General features: G+C 35.8%; 1 long non-coding RNA gene across 1 annotated transcript in view; it reads right to left on the minus strand.

The window, feature by feature from the left end:
• Positions 1-18062, minus strand: part of LOC125180002 (uncharacterized) — a 76262-nt gene extending 58200 nt beyond the window's left edge. Inside the window, exon 1 of the long non-coding RNA XR_007158202.2 lies at positions 14697-18062. This is a non-coding gene — a long non-coding RNA (uncharacterized lncRNA). The remainder of the gene's footprint in view (positions 1-14696) is intronic.
• Positions 18063-21740: the final 3678 nt, after the last annotated feature.

Genomic DNA, 21740 nt, shown 5'->3' on the forward strand with positions numbered 1-21740 from the left:
AAAGTCAAGAATAACTTTTTTGCTCTTTTTTGGATCCAGTTCTGCAAAGTTGTATTTGACCTTGCTGGGACTGAACAACTACGTCTGCTGGCCATGCTAGCAATGCAGATATTGTCAGCTGAAGATTCAGTCACTGGTGAGGCAAACCTTATTTACATGATCATTTGTTTCACACTTATGAGACATCTAAAAATGTTCAAATGATAAATCTCTTTTATTATGAATCAGTGTTCTATCTTAAGCAGTTCTGTAGGAACACTGCTTCGTTTATGTATTGCACAGTGAAAAACAAGATAGGAAAATAGCAGGAAAAGAACGTGGCCTTATTCTTCCTGCATTTGATTGCTTTCCTGACAAACTAAATTCTTTCTCACCCTTGGCCACATGCCTTTATGTAATGCTTGCTAATCACTTAAAAGAAATTGTTCTTAAAGGGTTGTTAGGTATGCGTTTTCCATTTTTTTGTTTGATAATCTAAGTTTTGGTATGTAGGAGGGTTTAACGTTATCAGCAACACAAACCACTTTAAATATATAATTTCCTGAATTTTGTGTTTGGTGTATTTGCAGCTTTTCATCATTGTGTTCTCTCTCATATGTCTCTTGTTCTTTCTATTGCTTTCTATACACATACACATATACCCATGACATGCAGTTGAATTCAGGTGTCCAAGAGTGTCCCAGATTCAGATAATTAAAACATTTGAAAGAGTCATCATCATGAAGATGAAATATGCCTTCCTTTTTATTCAGTAAGAATAGCACATTTATCACTTGGAGAGTAAAATTTATTCAGATTTTAATAATTTTCTTTATTTACAAATGCTTGCGTTTATTACGGGATTCAGTAAGCAAATATACTGATGGTAATTAGCAACTTTAATTGTTTTTACAATCTTGGAATAAAATATATTTAAAATGAATCTGTTAAAACCTCACAAGTCAACAAGATGAAGAAAACTGGTACAATAGCCCTGGAAAAATAAATCAGTTTCCATTCATATTTAAAGGGTATTAAAAATCCAGCCATATTGTGTGCTGTATCAAAAGAAGCGTGACCAGTATGTTGAGGGAGGTGATTTTCCCCCTCTACTCTGCCCTTGCAAGGCCCCACTTGGAGTACTGCGTTCAGCTCTGGGGTTCCCAGCACAAGAAAGATGTCGACCTGTCAGATCAGAGGTCTGGAACACCTCTCCTATGAGGACAGGTTGAGAGAGTTGGGGTTGTTCAGCCTGGAGCAGAAAAGGTTACAGAGAGTAACCTTATAGTGGCCTTACAGTACTTAGAGGGAGCCTATAAGAAAGCTGGGGAGAGACTCTTTACCAGGGACTGTAGTGATAGTACAGTGGCTAATGGTCTTAAATTAAAAGAGGGTAGGTTTTGATTAGATGTAAGGAAGATCTTTACTCTGAGGGTGGTGAGGCACTGGAACAGGTTGCCCAGAGAAGTTGTGCATGCCCCATCCTTGGAGGCATATAAGACCAGGTTGGATGGGGTTTTGAGCAACCTGTTCTGGTGGAAGGTGTCCCTGCCCAGGGCACGGGAGGTGGAAGAAGATTATCTTTAATGTCCTTTCCAAGCCAAACCATTACTGTGAAGAAAAAAATCCTTCTCTTCTTTAAGAGGACCTTTTCTCCATTTTACAACACTATTTTATTTGGTGTAAACAGGCTGATCTGGAAAAGGCACTACTGGCATGTACATCTAATCCTAAATTAAAGAATAAGTTCAAAACTGTTGTAATCCCCATATATGGTTTGAGACCTGAGGGGTGATGCAGAGATATCTGAAGGTTTGAAAAAGTTAACTCAGTTACTGGATTCGTTCCACCTGTGGTACTGTGAAGCATCTTGATGAGGTAATTTAGCCTGTATTCTGGTATGGATATGCTACTGCTAATAACCATGTTTTAGTTAACATGGATATCTTATGCTGTATTCCAAGCTAAAGGAATCCAGAATTTTCAGTTTCAGTTTCAGCATCCTCCTTAAAAATGGGAAATAGAATATGTTATTTTCCAAAAAGAAATCACTCATCATTTGAAGTCAAACCTGAATCAGTGATTATATTTTTTTGTGTGTTTCAAAATTTTTTACATAGCTTAATTTTCCAACACCTTTTTCTCTCTTTTCATGCATCTCTGTATCTTTGAGCTCTGCTGCAAAAAGAGCTGGAAGTTCTGAAATATCAAAACAAAAGCTGTTCACACAAGATTTCCAGCAGAATGTTACACACGACAGAGGGGACTGACAGTCAACATCAATACAGAATCTTTTGAAGTTTCTCCATCCTTGGTGGTGCTATAGTGACTCTCTTGTTCCTGGTCTTCTCTTTCTAAATTCCATTTCCTTTTTTTTTTTTTTTTTTTTTTTTCCTTTGGGACATTTAATGCAAGCTACTGTATTTGCATTTCTGACTCATCCTCAGTCTGCTGGTTCCAAGTACTGAAAAGTATCATTATATTCAAACATTTGGTAACTGAAAGGAGTAACCTTTCAAACACTGTCATTATATAGGCTGTCAATGTTCTTTTTCAGACTCCTTCTGCATTAGGATTCTACATAGCTCTGCATACTGCATATTAGCTGAAGTTTTCTTTTTTCTTTTTTTCACAATTCCTTGTTATCTAATAAGTGTATAGAAATGTTAATAGACATATGACTAGACAAGTCAATATTCATAAACCCTGTGTGTATCTCTCACTTATTCAATGTCAGTGAAGTAATATAGTGGAAATTTAACATATTTAATAACATTCAAATGAGAAACATTTTCCAACTCCAGGTAAAATAAATAAATAAATAAAATCTAAAGTTATTTTCTGCACTTAAAAATTCATCAAGTTTATAGAGTAATTTATGGTGAGACAGCCCCTAAGCCGTATAACTCAAGTTTCAAACACTTGCTTATCATATGGGTTCCCTGATCCAGATCTGCTTTATTCTGTTAGAAAACTTACAGTGAAATTTCTTCTCCCACATAAATGGCATAACTTCTATCACAGAGGGTTTTTTTTTTTTTCATTTTCTGTTCCTACAAATATTTAATTAGTAACACAAAATGAAACTATTCCAACAAGGATGATAAATTCACACTTACAATAGCATGCAACTGAAAGCTTTTGTATATACTGTAAAAGAAATTTTCCGAACCCATTTATCCTGTATTTGAAGTACGATCTGTGGCAGTCTAGCTTCTTAACTATTAAAAGGAGAGCTATGCTTTGTCTCGCACCTATGATTGCACTGATAATGGTTTCTTTGATGTCTGCATATTGCTCCCCAGAAGGCATACCCCCAAATTCAATATTTCATCAGAAAAGTCCCATTCATGTCAAGTGTTTAGTAAGCATTACCTTCCCGTCTCTTATGCATGACCTAGTCTCACATGGCTGCCAGGAATAGGATTTAGTAGTCAATATAATCTTGCTGGATCACTCTAAGCAGCGCAAGAACACATGATGAATCTGTTTACTTTTGTCTGGTTCAGATTTACATGTAAAAATGTAGGAACTGGTGAAAAAAGTCCAGCATGCTACCATCTGACACTTAAACTCATCTTGAGTTGAGGAACATTCAGTCCTCTGTTACAGTCCAAATGCCTCCCTTATTTACCAGGCCAGCTCCTTGGAATACTTGCCATTTTCTCCTTTTCTTTGTATAGTGTGTTCAAAATCTTCATGCACAAGGAAGAAATATACACTTTAAACCTGAATGACTTTGTTCTTGAAAAGCAAAAAGCAATAACGGAGACCCTGCAAGAGTGTGTTGCATATTCTGCTTTAGTTCTAGAGACACATTCTGCAACTTTAAAGGATGGTACTGAATAAATAAACGTATCATAATTATAAAAAGTTGCATAAGCTACTTCTTTATATTTTACAAAGTGACTATAGATTAAATCTCTTTCAAAATTGACTTTTTAATGTAAAATATTTTCTTACGTCTTACTTCCATTATATAAAATTCCCTCTTTAAGATCATATAAACAAGTAACTGCAGTGTACTTCACTGAATAAATACAGCTACCATGGGTTAGTTTAGGTATATATAAGATGAATGTTCCTAAGCTAATCAACACCATATTCCTAGATAATTTGTTTATTGCACCATCTACCTTAAAGTGATCATGATAGATTACTTTATACTCTAATACAAGGAAGGAGATTAATGGAGTATTTCGATGCAGTAGCTGAATATTTATGAATTTATGTCTGAATGTCTGAATTCAGTATGTCTGAATATGATCAGACAGATCATTGTGCTGGGTCTGGCTGGGATGTTAACTTTCCATGCAGCAGCCCATACAGTGCTGTGCTCTGCACTTGTAGCTAGAGCAGGACTGGTATCACACCAGTGTTGTGTCTATTGCTGCATAGTACTGGCACAGCATCAGGATTCCCTCCAAGCCCCCAAGAGACAGCAGGCTGGGGGTGGGCAAGTGATGGGAAGGGGACATCACCAGAGCAGCTGACCTAAACTGACCAAAGGGATATTCCATACCACATGATGTCATGCTCAGCAATAAAAGGTGGAAAAGGGGAAAGGGGGGGGGGGGGGGGGGGGAGGAGATTTCATGGTGGAAGCATCTGTCCTCCCAAACAACCACTATGCGTATTGAGGCCCCGCTTCCCAGGATGTGGCTGAACATCGCTCATTGATGCAAAGTAGAGAGTAACTGTTTTTTTTCTCTGTCTGCTTCCATGCAGCCTTTGCTTTTTTTTTTTTTTTCTCTTTCTTTTTTTTCCCCTCTCCCTTTTCCCTTTAATTAAATCATCCTTATCTCAAACATTGAGCTCTTTGTGTCATATTTTCTCCCCCTTCCTCTTTGAGGAAGGGGAGTGAGAGAGCAGCCATGGTGGAACTCAGCTCTCCACCTGAGTAAAACCACCACAATCACAAAATCAGAGAATGGTTGAGGTTGGAAGGGACCTCCAGAGATCACCTAGAGTGCGTTGCACAGGATCACATCCAGATGGGCTCTGAATATCTCCAGAGGAGACTCCTCAGCCCCTCTGGGCAACCTGTTCCAGCTGTCACCCTCACAGTAAAGAAGTGTTTTCTCATATTCAGCTGGAACTTCCCATGTTTCAGTTTGCGCCCATTGCCTCTTGTCTTGTTGCTGCAAAATGAAAAGACAAACATGATCAAACATGACTCTTCCCTTCATGTCTTTTTTTTTTCTTTTCTCTAAGAGTAGTTGCATGCATTTTCTGTAGGTTTTGGGATTGTTTTTATTTTATTTTTCAATTAAGAAGTGTAACAGATATTTGAAATGAACACCTTTCCTGAAACATTTTGGAAAATAATTATGCCATTTTACTGTAATGGACATGGAACTAAAAAGACATGGATAGTTCCACAGGTTCTGGGACAGATCCCCAGAACCCAGTTTCTCCAATCTTTTCTCCTATACAAATAAATATATATATATATATATATAAAGCTCTGACTGTCCCAGTAAACCACAAAGAAGAGTTATAAAATCTGAGAACAAGAACTAATTTATAACATAGAAAAAGCAAAATAAAATATTTAGTGCCACTAGACTCTGAGCTTCGTCTTCTAGAGTGTTTTGTGCCTTATGTCACTACAGCTACATGATTTACTTTTACCTGTGTCCAGTTGCTTAAGTATATGTTTGTATTGAAATATTTGTTCACTAAGAAGTAAATATGCCTATTCCATTGACTACTCTATACCACATAATAGTAGTTGCGTGGAAATCTTTGAAGACTAGATGGATAATGAAAAGCCATTAACTGTTCCTTCAGATGAAGAGGTTTTTTCCCAAAGCCGGGGGTATAGTGTTCCCCTGGTATATTCCTAACTTAGATTTACATTTATTCAGATCACTTCTAGAAAGTAGATACATTAAGGTGGCTATAAAACATCTGCTATTGTAAATGAGATTCAAAAAAACTGTGACTACAGATACATTAGTATAAAAAAAAAATAACCTTGTCATATACACCGTTAGGTATCCACCCTAGGACAGTAAATGTAATTTATACTCCACATTTTAGTAATCACACCATTCAGAAATAGAATAACCTTGAGAAACAGACATTTGAACTTGAAGGAAGGAAGGAAGGAAGGAAGGAAGGAAGGAAGGAAGGAAGGAAGGAAGGAAGGAAGGAAGGAAGGAAGGAAGGAAGGAAGGAAGGAAGGAAGGAAGGAAGTTGATATGTATTCAAAGAATCATGGATTATCCTGAGTAGGAAGGAGCCTACAATGATCACTGAGTCTAACTCCTGGCTCCACACAGGACCACCCAAATACCAAACCATATTTCTGAGAGCATTGTCCAAACACTTGAACTCCATCAGGTACATTTTGTTTGTGTTTTTCTAAGACTATACACATCTTTATGATTAAAATGCCCCCCGTCCTTTTTTTTTTTTTTCCTGATAACAGTTTGTGCAGCATATGCCTACATTTTACAGTAGTTATTATTACCATTATTTATTAAAATTACCCAATTTGGATTTAAGTCCACATACACCATACTAAAAATTTGCTCCATAGAAATCCAGCCAGCTTTTTATAGCTCCAAAGAGTATTTCTAACTGTTACTAATGGGTTTTCAATAATATTTAAATCCTTTCCTCAACAACAAAAGCATAGGCTGTGTCCAAGGCTGCAAAAATCCAAATGGATTGGAAAATTGAATAGGTGAAAATCCATTGTATCTCTTCCTCTCAACATTCTCTGTCCAGTTATATCTTCTTAGTTTTGAAATGAGGATAATCTGAAATATTGAAGGAAAGTTTTAGAATCTGACACCCCAGAAAAGAAATAATAATATAAAAAATCATCTACTGTCAAGGTTTTCTACTTAATAACTGAAGTTTTGAGCATCACGTTTTCAAGAATTGACATCTGTTCTATTTATAAGAGAAGATCTATGATGCTGAAGCAGACAAAGCAAGAAATGGCCTTTGAGAAGCTGAGGCATTTAATCAACTGCAAAAGTTATTTACTGCAATATACTCCCATGTCACACATATTATTGCTATCAACAGGACAGTTTCAGAGAACAGTATCTTACAGAAAATGTATTTTTTTTTCCCTTTGTGAGTGTTTAGAAGAAATGTGATGTATTTCCGTCACTGTCTTTCTGAAACTCTGAAATGATTGTGACAATGGGAATGGGGCTCACTTTGTATAAATGAGAAGCCTCGTAGTCTATAAACTACAATGATGGTAACTGTCTGAAAGCAGAAGAGGAAAAGGTATCCTGCAACAGTGTTACATTCAGTGAATAGACACTGGGTTGGCAAATGGTAATTATACAATGATTATTCAGTATCTACTACGTGTTTTAATTCTAAATTATTGTATAACCTAAAGCTTACCTAGAAAGTTTTTTTTTTTTCCTTCTTCCACTCTTACAATTTGTCCTTCTTGCCTCTTTGAGCTCTAATCCCTTAAAATGCCTAAAACCACACTACTGAATATCTCTGAAAATTACAATTTCTGTTAATATTAATAGGAGTGAAACTCTCTAGAGAGGTCAAAGTAGAACCCCTTTATACAGAAGATCTTTTGAAGGTTAAATCTGACATCTGTAAAAAGTGCTGTAGGAGGACAGAAGCTTGTTTGCTCACATCAGTTAAACTGTGATAGACAGTTTAACTTTTACTCACACACATTAATATTGAGGAAAGATAAATACAAACACTATCTCTTTTTTTTTTCTTAAAGTTATATTTAATTTCCCTTCCTTGCAATGTAGGCCGCGGACCTTATTTAACCTCTACCTCAGATTGGAAAAGCTTCTGACATCTTTCAAAGACTTCTTACACATTGTGTGTGTATATCCGCATTGCTGAACAAAAGAGGGACACAGGCGGGCATCCAGACCAGAGTTCAAGTGGCACAGGATAGTATGAGCCTATCCTGCTGATAATTAACTCACTCTACATGATTTGTAAGACAAAGTTCTTCAGTATACACCAAAACTGAGACAGAAATAGAGATTACAATTTAATTATGCACAAGATCGAGGTCCAGAGATCAAGTTCACTGCTGAACCTTTTGTTTAATAGTAGACATATACTCTGAGAACCATCCGAACTTTTCAGAAATATTACTTTTTATTTAATAATAACTATTTTGTAGCATTCCACCTAACTCTATTAAGGAAAATGGGAAATATTGGGGAAATCACAGAATCACAGAATTATGCGAAATATTTCACCCAAGATCTTCCTGAGAAAACAGGAACAAAGGTAGTTTCAGGTTTGGGTCGCTCCATTCTTCTGGGCCTTACAACACATCCCAGAAGTGTGTGGTCCCACATATGCTGTCCTATATTCTTATGCCACATCTCAGAAGCAGAGCTTCTGATACCCCAAATTTATTGATACACACTTGTGGGCTGTGGGTGATACTGCAGGTATACTTTTTCAGATGAGGTAAGTGTTAGGTTTACCTGCTGGTGGGATTTTGGTAGTGCTGTGCTACAGGCATGGCATCTGTGAGAAGAACATGGGAGCTGCTCCATATTAGGTAAGAACCAGTTTCAGCTGGCTCCAAAGGGAACTGCCACTGGCCAGAGCTGAGCCAATGAGCTATGTTGTTTGCACTTCTGTGAGACCATATTTAAAAGAGAAAAAATGTGGCACAACAACACCTGAGAGAGAGCAGTGAGAAAAGGTAGAGAGAAACAATCCTGCAGACACCAAGGTCAGTGAAGGAGGGACAGGAAGTGCTCCTGGAGATGGAGCTGAAGTTCCCCTGCAGCCCATGGTGTACCATGGCAGAGCGGATCACCACACTGCAGCCCATGGAGTATCCCATGGTGAAGCAGATGGTCTTGCAGGAGCTGTCACCCATGAGGGACCCATGCTGGAGCAGTCCATTCCCAAAGCACTGCACTCCATGGTACAGACCCATATTAGACCAATATTAGAACAGTTCTTAGAATCATAGAATCGTTAAGGTTGGAAAAGACTTCAAGATCAGCTGGTCCAACCACCACACTACCACCAATGTCACCCACTAAACCACGTCCCTAAGCACCAGCTCCAACCTTTCCTTGAACACCCCTGGGGATGGTGACACCACCACCTCCCTGGGCAACCTGTTCCAATGCCTGACTGCTCTTTCTGAGAAGAAATGTCTCCTGATTTCTAACCTAAACTTCCTCTGGTGCAACTTGAGGCCATTCCCTCTAGTCCTATCACTAGTTATCTGCAAGAAGAGGCCGACCCCCAGGTCTACACAGCTTCCTTTCAGGTAGTAGTAATTCTTGAAGAACTGCAGCCTGTGGGAAGCCTATGTTGAATCAGATCAGTAAAGACGTCATCTGGTTGGAGGGATCCCAAACTGAAGCAGGGGAAGAGAATGAAGCTGCGGCAGAGACAAAGCATTATGGACTGACTGTATACTCTATTCCCGCTTCCCCTGTACCAATAAAAGTCTGTTTTTCCTGTAGTGGTAATTGGTGAGTGATCTCCCTCTCCTTATCTCAACCAGTGAGCTTTTTTACATCCTATTTTCTCCCCCTGTCTTTTTGCATGGGGGAAGTGAAAGAGCAGTGTGGTGCCGCCTTGGTGTTAAACTACCACAAATTTGAAATGTCCATCTAGTATGGACATTGCCTATCTACCCTCCACTGACATAATTTGAAGAAACAAACATGAACCTTTTTGGACTACATGGCCTTAAATTCAGTGAGTCACTCCCTGAGCAATATGGGAGTATTGTATTCTCCCATATAAAATGAAATGAGAAAATGTATTCTAATTAGCACAAGACAGCTCTTTTAACTAATGCCATAGCTAAACACCTATCTTTGTATCCCAAGATATTCACTACGCAGGAGTAGGTCAGATCTTTACATTAAAAATGCTGGATCTTTGCAAAGTTCAGGAAAGACCTGGAATGAGCATGCTTGGAAACGCAAAACATCTTTTGTGGATTTATCTGAATAAATGCCTTCACAGCAGGTATCTTCTGAGTTAGTCACCTTCAAACCCATTATTGTCAATAGACATAAATAAGCAGTTCAATTTTGTCTGAAGAGGTGTACTTTAGGATGTCATGAATCACATTCTAGAAGAGGATTTTTTCTCCATGTAGTATAAATAGATCCCACACAGGCAAATTTGGCTTTCAGCTAAGAAAATACTAAGTCATGTAGTGAAAATAGAATAAACTTAGGCACAGTTTTGGGGTGTTTAAAGGCAAAAATTGATTTTTTTTCCTGCGAGCTCAAGGAGGCCAGAAACCTTCCATGAAGCAGAAGGGCAAAAGCTCACTTGATCTTGATTTTCAGTACAAATAAAGACCATTAAAGTGGGGCCTCACAATCCTGCTGACTTTTTGGGTTTTAAGCAGGAGGTGTCAGAAAGTTACCACAGGAATAACTGGCTTGTGGTGGCAAAGCATTCATAGCGACGTCACTTTTTAATCTTTCAATGTCAGCTCTTCCTATCATTGTGAAGCAGAATTCACCAAGCGTTGGATTGTTCACCCATTATTTTTCTATATGCATTTCTGCTTAAATTATTGTGTTTATTTCATCATTTTCCTAAGCCTAGGAAAGTTTTGTCACATAGTTGTGGCATCTGTAGGCTGAATCTAGTAAAGTGCGCGTTGCTGTGTGAGGGCAATAAGTTTGTTCAATTCACGCTTTAAGTTCTGACCTGCTCTTTTCAGTATTGTCAACTTAAGCTTTTTATTAAGGTAAGATATGTTTTTGTTCTTTTGTTATATTTTTCAGGCCATTTTCAAAGATTATGTCTTACTGTTCACAGTGAATATTGTACTTTAGAGGACATTTCTTAATCTGAAGAGTCTTTTGAATGGGATATTTATTTATTTATTTATGGTTACTCTTTTAATTATTAATATGTGGAGATAACAGTACTTATTAAAGTGAATCAACATTTTTTTTTAATTGTTTGTTTGTTTTTAACTTTGCTGACGTTTATTCTTCACACTGAAATAGTCCATGCCAAGCATTTGCCTTAGGCTGAATTATTTTGTAACACCTGTGCCAAGAGGGATACAGAAAAGAAAATTGATTGTTTCAAAAATTTCTTACATCTACTTCATTGAGAAGCTCTCAGCAAAGAGGCTGATGTAGGGAAGACCATGGGACGAAACACACAGCTCAGGAGAAATCAGGTCCAAATAGACTGAAACATTAGTATTGAGACTATATTTCTGGGAATTCAAGAAATGTTGCTTTATTTTTCTGACTTCCTGAAATATGTTTTCAGGTATATTCAAATTTTTAGGGTTTGGGGTTTTGCTTGTTTGTTGCTTCATTTTTGTTTGTTTGTTTGTTTGCTTGTTTTTTCTAAAAATAGATGAAGAGTTGTATTTACAGGAGTAAGAAATTGCTTGAGAGAGTAGGATTGGTTCTTTTAAGTAGTTACTCTTCTGATACAATGCTTTGTTTTGTCAGAGGACACGAGTGAAACACTAATTTAACATTTTATATTCCTAAGTCAATACATAACCTTAAAACAACAATTGAACCTGGAGTGTCAATTATTGTTCTGGGCAGAGTGATCTGCAGTTGGCTTATATGGCAGATTGTTGCAGGTAAACACATTGTATGTTACTATTCTAATATTATCACAACACATTTTATTATGCTGGTATGTATTGTTATGTAAAACATCTCTGAAGCAGCCCTGAGAATGCTTTTAAACTCAGCAAAGGTGAAAGAAACCGTGAATTACCAAGATACAGTTCCAGGATAATTCCCCATGGATCGTGATCATATGTTATGTTCCAGAGGCAGTTAAATCTATCTATCTATCTATCTATCTATCTATCTATCTATCTATCTATCTATCTATCTATCCATCCATCTATCTATATCTAAATAAATAAGTAAATAAATAAATAAAATAGTTAATGTGGTTTCATAAAACACTGATACCAAGCACATTATCAAAATTGGATAGTAGGGACTGGATTTCAGTAAATGAAGTTATAATATCTTCTTAAGTTAGCATTATGATTCAAAAATATCTTCAGAGGATTTTCACTGTTCATTATAATGCCTCAGTATAGGAAACTGACTACATTGCAGTATTTATGTTTCCCATATATGACATGGCAACCAAACACAAAAATCTAATCTTACTCTTTTCAGATATAGTACTAAAATTACACTCTTTCTTTCATGTTTTATTGCAGTTCATTGTTACAGCTGAAGGCATTCACTACCCATTCAGTATGAGAATTACATGTGCTTTGAAATTAATGAGCCAAAATGAATGTCAGACCTTACAAGGTTAATTTAAGCTTTTCCTGCCCTGTGTTTTCCTGGAGTTTTACATTATGCAAATTGCAGGTGATGATGTGAAGCTGAAGGAAAACCCACAAGTCATGAAGCCAGGTTACGGTTGTGGAACAGAAATTAGACTAGCTGATGATCTGAAGAAATGACCCTACTTTGTCTTTCTCAGCAAGTTGTGCAACTTTTCTTCCCCCTAATGCAGGCTCTTTCAGAGCTGCTTTATCTCTTCAACGAGATTATTTGGGACATAAGATCCTTAGAGCTGAAAAGAAGAAAAAAAAATCTTAGGGGTTGAGAATTTTTGCCAGAAAGATAAAAAAAAAAAAAAAAAAAAGGAAAAAGAGGAAACTTTATGGTTATTTAAACTCTCAATTGGATTCCTGACAACTGAAGTGAAGTGCCTTAATATACTTTATTCTCTGTATAGAAGATTCATTGCATAATCACATTCCATTTGGAAAAAAAAAAGAAAAGAAAGAGAAGATATTTTAACAGCAATTATTCTGTCATTCTGCATTACTATTAACTTCATAAACAGAAGACCTATGAGAAAAATAATAATACAGCTCTCAAGATTTGACAGTTCAAGCAGAAGGCCTTTCATTTCACTAGAACTGCTTCTGCTTGTACCAGTAAAGAACTGACCCTCTATTCCCAGTACACTTGTCATATATTCCACAGAACATTGAAGACATATTTTCTTCATTATGTACATGCTTTAAAGCTGTGACACAGTATTTTTAATGTTATTTTAAAATAATGTTTCTCATGTTTTAACCACACTATGGTGGCATTATGTATACATGTTAAATGCATAGAGGTAACTATTAGTTCAATATGATTAGTGACATGTTAAATATAAAGTATTATTTCAAGGTCCATCCTGAATTGTTCTCATGACAGAAAACTTAATAACTGTACATTCATAAACAATGTTAAAGAAGGTGAAGAAAAACTGACATTCTTTAAGTTAATAAACCATTCAGAGCATAAGAATAAAGGCTTGGCTACATTAATCGTCATTAAACATTACTTTCAAATTGTATGCATTTCTGTGAAAAGTGGTATAGAGACAAGGATGGAGTTGATGAACCTTTTCCACAGTATTTCTCTACCCCCATCTGCTCCTTATTCAACTTTATCTCCTCCTGCTCCTTACAGCCTCTAAGCCATTTCCTTATCTTATAGCTGATGCTTTGAACTCTTCCTGTAGCCAGGCAGTGCTTGCTGAATAGTGTGAGTAGCAAAAGCTCTACAGCAGCCAAAAGAAAGCAGATATCTCAAACCTTACTTGCACACCATTTGCAATAGCAACACACATTATGAGTTCACCATCCCTGTCCTCTGATCAGTTCTAGAAAATTTCTGCCACTGAACATCTAAAAACCCTAAGGCCCTGCCTTCTGTTTTACAGGCACATAATTATCGGTGTGAAAGATTAAATCTTCTTGTGTATGTTTCTCTTCCTGCAAGTATTTTTAAATAACAGTTACATAAACAAGGCTCATGCAACTAACCATGTATAGGTAGGAATAGTTAGATGAAAATGAAATGACAAGCCATAAACTATATCATGTCCATAGCTTTCCTACATATGCCCTGCAAACACTTCTTACTTTCGGGACTGCCTATTTCAAACTCAAAGTCTGTATCTTCATCATCCATTTTCATGTTTTCTTTTTGTAGTATGTGTGGGAATAAAAATATTGTTTTTGCATAGTTACATTGTTCAGAGGGAAGGAATGTGGTATTAAGATATGCTTGCAGTGATAAGAAAGTCTAACAGACGACCTTGTAAAATGCAGACAATCAGAATCCTTAGAGCAATTAGGTGGAAATCACTGTGTAAGAAACATTACCACCTCAAAGAGTATAAAAGTCAAAATAAATTTGACTTATAACAGGCTGGCAACTGGAAGCCATGTATTGTATGTGAAGCACCAGATAGATTGTGAACCTGGATTACCCAGTCAATGAGGAAACAGGGGAGGGTCCCGGTCATCAAGAAAAAAGTATATAAACTGTGTTATGGAACTAGTAGGTGTGCTCCTGCTTATGGGATGCCCGCCATTGCAATCGCAAATAAAAATGCTACTTCACCAAGATCCTCGCCAGAGCCTATGTTATTGGCTACAGAGTGTTTCACACAGTATGGTATTCAGTTCACTACATGCCGGGGCTGTTTTATACATCCCACAACCGATCTCTGTAGCAAGAGAGGCCAGCTCTCTGTTTTGCACAGATAAAATAATTTCCCAGAGCAAGCCAGGATGTACTTGTAAGACCTGCTCTAAAAGCTAGATCCCTTCTTCCTCTCTGTCTGCTCCCTTCAGACTGGAAATTCTGATCATCAGAATGATTCAAGGGTATAGTATGTTATTATTTGTTATTAATTATTGAAGCATAAGGCTAGAAGCAATTTTGTCTTACCTTCCTTCTTTCTCCCACTGGAGTTGCTTGTCTGAGCTGTGTTACATGCTGTAAGCCCACAAGAGTTTTATAGCTGTTTTGGCACAGGAAAGAGAAGACAGAAATCCATGGATCTGCAGAGAGAAGGCAGCAGACATGCTACATGACCTCCTTGTGCAGCCATAGCACATTTATCATGAATGTATTCATGTGCTGTGTTGTGCATGGGGCTGACCTGTAAGAACCAATCAATGCATCTTTAATAGCTACGTCCCAGAAGACACTGTGTTATGTAGCCAGTTCTTATGTACTGTTTGCAGCTAATTTTCTATTTTATATTCTATGAATGATATATATATAACCTGCCAGGGTAGGTGAAACTTTTGGAAGTGATCTCCTGAAGGCCTGGTAGCTCTGCAACTCCTGTCCACTAGCAAATGCATTGTTGTGGGCTTTTTTCTTTTATTAAAAACTTTTGTTTCGGTTTTGTTTTGTTTCTGTTACTCCCAGAAGGATTGTACAGCTATTCCTTGCATTGGTCATCTCATTTCATAACGAGAACATAGGGTTTCCATGTCCCTAAAGATTTCCTATAATCAAGTCACAGCCTTTACTCAGTGCACCAGTTTGTGTTTTGACATAGTGCTTGATATTCCCTGTGCACACAAAAGATTTTCTTACATATCCCTCTGCGCAAAAGATTTAAGTGCTTTCTGTTGCTGTTGTTCTGGTGTTCATGCAGAGAATTTTTTTTTTTTTCATTTCTAATATATATCACAGCAAGATCAAATTGATATATTTGTGCCAAAAGACATTACATTTCCTATGAGCAACTATTAAAGCAATAAAATTTAAGACAAAGATCTGTTAGAGTAAAAAACATATATAAATAAATAAAAGACAGTTATGTCAGTGATGTTGCCTTTTAAAGAAAAAAATAGAAAATTACAAAAATTACAGTGCTAATCATTCCACTAGATGAAAGAGGGGAAAAAAAAAAAGAAAAAAAAAAAAAGCTTTATTTAAAGCAATATATCTGGATTAGACATGGCACAGTCTATGGACTGTAATGACTGTATGAAGTATATGAAAGTCCTGGAATGCTCCTCCTGTTGCAGAAATTAATTACTAAGCAAATATTTGTCCAAATTCTAGCCTCAGACATATCTTCTGCCATTTAAAGAGAAATGAAGACCAGAGGTATATATGAAAAAAATAAAAATAAAAATAAAAAATCAGCCTTATTATGCTCATTGACTTAATCTGAAACCGTAGATATCTGTTTCTGTTGTTGGTGGTGTTTTTTTGTTTTGTTTTGTTTTTTGTTTGTTTGTTTTACTCTTCTATACTTAACAATTATTTCTCCATGGTAGTAACACATCACATTTCTTAAAGGAACCCACATCCTGCATGAGGATCTGTGTGCTCTCACACATCTTCAAGGACAGATTTCACTACTTTTTACTTTTATAAATTCCCCTATGAAAGGTGCATCCCCACATATTCCTTTGGACTCAGAAATAGTTTCCATCTACTCTCTCTTTCTCAGTCCCAGTAACATTAATCAATTTTGTTATGGAGTCTACCTGCAGACTAACTCTGAATCTGGGGTTTACTTACCTGTCTTCAATGCATGTTTCTCTATTTCTGGATGTACAGAAACAGTGAATGAAACACTGCAGCATGTAGAATCCTTCCTTAAAAGATACGATATCAAATTAATAGTAAATATTTTTATCGTTGTATTTAAAATCATTTATCCCTTCCTAAAATTCTCTCTTTCACTGATATAAGATGGAAAAAATTGAGTAAAATTGGAGCTCTTAATTAAGATTATTTTTTTTCACCACTGAGGCATCACATTTCACTGAAGGTATCACATTTCACTGAAACCTATTTAATCACATGGTGGTTTGTTATGGAAGTGAAAAAAAAAATCCTCTTTGCATTATCCACCTCGAAATTTGTCTTAATAAATATCCATTAGAGTCTGTTAACTTTTATTCTTCATTTTGTTTAAAATAATTGAACTGCACTAAAAATAATTCACTGTATTCAATCAGCTTTATGAGGTTGTGCTGTTATTCCACCAGCAGGTTCCACTAAGAACAACAAAAAAAAATCACTTTATGTCATATTCCTTCTTCCCTTCTTCAAACTCAGTTATAATTACAGGCTCATATCTGGGTAAAATTACATGCATACTAAAGCTTACAATAGTATAACTGAGTGGTGTGAGGATTTTGCTACTGACTGAAGAGCAGAAGCAAGAAAAATAAATAAATAAATAAACTTCCAGATTTGGCAAAATCAAAATTACTTTGCTTCATAACTAAACACTAGACAACTAGATTTAAATATTTGGTCAAAACGCTATGTATGTCTTCATTAGTAAATATAAGGAGTAAAACCTTAGAAAATCCCCTAACTTCTAACACCAAAGTGTGGTGGCACTGGCCATATCAATTTTTGGTGAAAATAATTTGATATGACTTCTGTGCTAAAGCAGCTTTGAGTGTATTTGTCATTAGCTGACTTCAGCATCATGACTGTACTCCCTTAAGAAAGAGATAGAAGTATCAAAGTGCACATTGTATGTTTTTCTTACCTCTAGGAAAAGTCGAGGCTCAGAAATATGGAGCATAGTGTCTTCATAGAACAAAGAAATAATAAGCAACATCCCAATTCTCTACATTGATTTTAAAAGACATTCCGAATTGTTAATTTAATTCTGTTTTTAAACCCAAACTTTCTGAGTTAGTAACATTTTTCTCATAACATACATGTGTGTAAATTTTTATACCGGGGCCTAAGTACAAGAGAATAGTGCTGCTAAATTCATTAAGTTACTACAAGTAGCTAGGAGTGAATTAAAGTTTTTGTCCTTTTCCTTCTACTTTCACAAACTGAAGCAAAATTGGCTTTAAACCAATATTCCCTCATGTACAGCAATAGCTTCAATGTAAGTGATGGAAATAAATAGTTACAAAAGAGAATGTTTTCACATCTCAGGAGAAAAAACAGCAGTTCACTTTTCTCTGTGCTGATGAACCCTGGCAAAAAGGTCAAAATAAGTCATCAGAACTCATAAGCTGACTGGAGCTTCACCACAAATTCACTTTGCATTAAAAATTTGATTGTGCTCTCTACAGCTTGCACAAAAACATCAGCTAAACAACTGTGGAAACAGTATACCAGAAACTGATGGAAAATTAAAACTTAGAGTCACCATGGGAACTTTAAGATCTGCAGAAAAAAAAATAAATAAATATAAAAAATAAAAATAAATGTCAACTTTAGAACTCCATGCCCCCATCGCTTCTTGAATTGGTTTATACAGGGTGAGAGTGTCTGTAAGATGTACTTTCATAATATGGTGAGATGTGTGAAGTTATTAGGAGGAAGAAATCACTGAATACAGAACTGAACACTGTATACAGTGGTCTGAAAAAACTTTTCAAGTAAGATGGGTAGGGAGAAAAAAAAATGCAACACCAATATTCTATATTGTTCCCCAGAAATACAGACAATCTTTTCTCCTTTTAACATGCTGTCATTTTACCAGTGGTATAGAGAGCTACAGAAGGAGAAAGGCATTTGGATGTTTCATCTGAATTAACTGCACAATGCTAGACAGATTTTCTGGAAATCTGTTGATAATAGGACAAGCAAGACCTTTTATGGTAGCTCAGTTCAGGTGACTTAAGTTATCAGTAAGATATCCAGAAAATTGTCCTGTAATATAATCTTTTATGCAGACAGTATGTTGTCTAAATGTCGTCTCTAGTGCTTCAAACAAGATTTCTATCCTTTTCAGGTAGCTAAGTGTTCTATCAATAGAAAGAGTAAATAATCAACAGCATAAGAGTTAGAAATAAAAACCTAGAATTATTGACATTTATTTTAATTTCAGGGAAAATAGGTGTTTTGCAAATGAAGAGATTTGTAGAAATAATGAGAAGAAAAATTAACGAGTGGTCCTGTATTCCCACTAATCAAAAAAAATCTCCTATGGCATATGCCTATGATATTCAGGGGATAATTGTCCCAAAGACCACTCTGAAACTAGACTTGTTTTCCAGTAGTGATTACAGTACCTAAATCTAAATGTCTACATGTGAGCAAACAGTGGAATTCAGGTGCCTAAACATAGACATAAGGTGCAATTTTAAATGCCTGATCTAAGGTATCTGATATAACATCAGTCTTTTCTCCAGAAGATCACAAGATCTTACAAAGTATTTCAGCTGATAAATAGTATTCATCAGGAGTAGCATTTATGCCTAATCATAGATGTCTTGTACTGTTTGAGATTTCCTTGGGTATATAAGACTTCCACTTCAGTTGACAGATACAGCACAGATTCTACAGTGGACACAGGGTTTTCTGAAGCAGCCTCTGGATACTGGGCAAGATATACTATGGCATATCAAATGTCCATGCTTATGCAAGTGAACCTCACTCATCATAGCTGCCAATCACTCTAAGCTCTAATGAGGTTATTGATTAACTCTTCATTAACTGTAATGAGAGATTTTACTGCTAGCTACCGTAAACAACCACTTTCTGGAAACAAACTCAATGTCCTAAGCTAATTTCAGCAACCTAAGAATAATTGCCTACTGTCATTTTAGGTACTACAGTGTTCTTCTAGCATACCTGCAGATCCAAAAAGAAACAAATATTCAAGACATGCTTTGTTATATCTCCCAGCCCAGAGAAGGTCAACAAAATAGCAGCAGGCACCTATGTTTAAATAACCGATGGCAGCATTTAATCTCAAACTGATTTACACCCTTTGTTCTGTGGCTAAAAGCCATACCTAGACATCACAGCCAGATGCTTCTCTCAGGTGGTTTCCAAACTTTGTGGTGCGGAGCCAAACAGATGTGAACCAGGCAGGTATTCTCGGCTGCTCTGAGACCATTCTTTTTTTTCTACTAGAGTGTAGACTAATCTCCTTACTTCCTATTGTGTCTCAACAGCTTAAGGTCTGTTCCCTTACTTACAGAAGAATTATCAGGTCTGATGTGTGTCACAGAGTATAGTCTCGAGACAGTCTTGTACAGGGCAGTCGACTTTAAAGTCCAACTTTAAAATTTTACAATCACAATTTATAGGACACTAACTTCGAAGGATTAGTTCTTTTTTCTTAGTTGTGGGGTTGGTTTCTTGTTGTTGTATTATGTTTTGTTTTGTTTTTCCTTTGCTATGTTAAGTTTAAAATTGGGCAAGAAGTGCAAGCTCTTGTGATCTGACTAATGGGCTCAAGTTTCATTTGTGCAGAAGAAAGCTGTCATTAATAAAGAGCTTTATTCATTTATTCTTTTCCATCATATTGGTTTCTATTATCCCCTTTTCTGTGAATCCAACTCAGTGACTCAGTCATAACTAAGCATATGTCACGAAAAAGAACAAGTCATAAACCAGTAGGCTGGACAAAAAGCCACCCATCTCTCAAATGCACTATCCCAACATTTTTTCAGTCTTCATAGGTTATTTTGGTTCATGAAGCTAACCTTAGTTAGAGAAGCATAAAAACATCATAAATTGACCTCTTCTGTAATTTTTGTCCTTACTAGGGAGTTTCAGGAACAAAAAAGTTTCAGGAACAAAAGACTTTGCAGTTTTAAGTTCTGCTCAAATTATTTTGAAAGAGTGATGAGCCCACACAAAAATCAGACACCTGTAAAACTACAAAACCTTCTCAGACTTCTTGAAGATTCAGTCCTAGGAAAAACTTATCAAACAGCAGAAGTAGAGACTTTTTTTTTTTTTTTGGTTCATTTCACCCTGAAAAGCAGATTTTTTTCTGAATAAAAACAATCTTTTGAGAGACAATAACAACAAAGTCTTTTACGTAAGTTAAGTAAGGACTATTTTCAAAATAGTACACTTTATGTGTGCTTTTTATTTACAGATGATACTCAAGAAAAACTTTAGAGATTCATAACTAAATGTACTTCCATTTTAATTTTGACAAATTTCCAAAGACTTCTCTCTAAAATTATCTATTCCTCATCAGTATTCCAAGGAATTTTAACTGAAAAATAATGAACTTGGCAACTGGATCCAATCAGAACTGATTGCAACACAGAACTACCACTGAACTAATGTTATTGCATCACATGAAAATTATTGATATGAGATAATGAACTAGAGATTTATCTCCAAAGAAATAAAACCTGCAGATTATGGTAGTTCTTCATTCACTTTAACAATAACAAGGTAATGTTCCTGGACTACAAAAGGATCAAAAAGTTTCCATTATTGTTAATAGACATGAAAGTAAAACGTATAATTTTATGTTTCTTAAAAATGACATCTTGATACATATGTTGGTAGTATTGTCTATAACACAATATAGCAAAGCATTTTTGAATTTGCAGTATAGAGATAATATAAAAGAGATTACAGTTATGATACTTTATTCAAAATTTAGACATAGCATGGAAACTGCAAAAGTGGTTTTTTTGTTTATTTTGTTTTGTTTTTTGAAAACTCATGATAATTATGTCAATTGTTAAAGAAGGAGAAAAATTTTAAATAAAATTTCATTTCTGTAATAGATATTGGAAAGGCAATAAGTACTTAAGTCTTTGTGGCAACACCTAATGTTCTCTTTTAATAGTGACTATGAGTTTGAGGAAAACTTCGTAAGTAAGAAATAGATTTGCATATTCCAGCTGAGTCATCTTTTTGTTATTACATACAGTGCTGTTTTTCTTTTAATGACAAAACACATCGTCATGAAGAAGAGCATAATAAATTTGGATGAGTCAGTGGTACTGCTGTATTTGAAGTACAGAACTTTTTTTTTAATTTGTTTTTAATGTTTTAATGTTTTAATGTTTTTAACGAAATAATTGAGCTGATTAATCTTTACGGGCATTAATTGGTTTTCAATGAAAAGATCGAAATAAAAATAGGAAGGTCAATGATTAGTTACTCAATTTATTTCCATATTTTTATACAGTATTTATTCAAATTATTTTATTTATATAGTCCTTGTTTCATTTGCTACTACATAGTGGTATCTAAATATACATGGGAGAACTCTTCAAC

This window comes from Anser cygnoides, chromosome 1 (genome assembly GCF_040182565.1).
Source record: "Anser cygnoides isolate HZ-2024a breed goose chromosome 1, Taihu_goose_T2T_genome, whole genome shotgun sequence".
In the NCBI taxonomy this organism is placed as follows: Eukaryota; Metazoa; Chordata; class Aves; order Anseriformes; family Anatidae; genus Anser; species Anser cygnoides.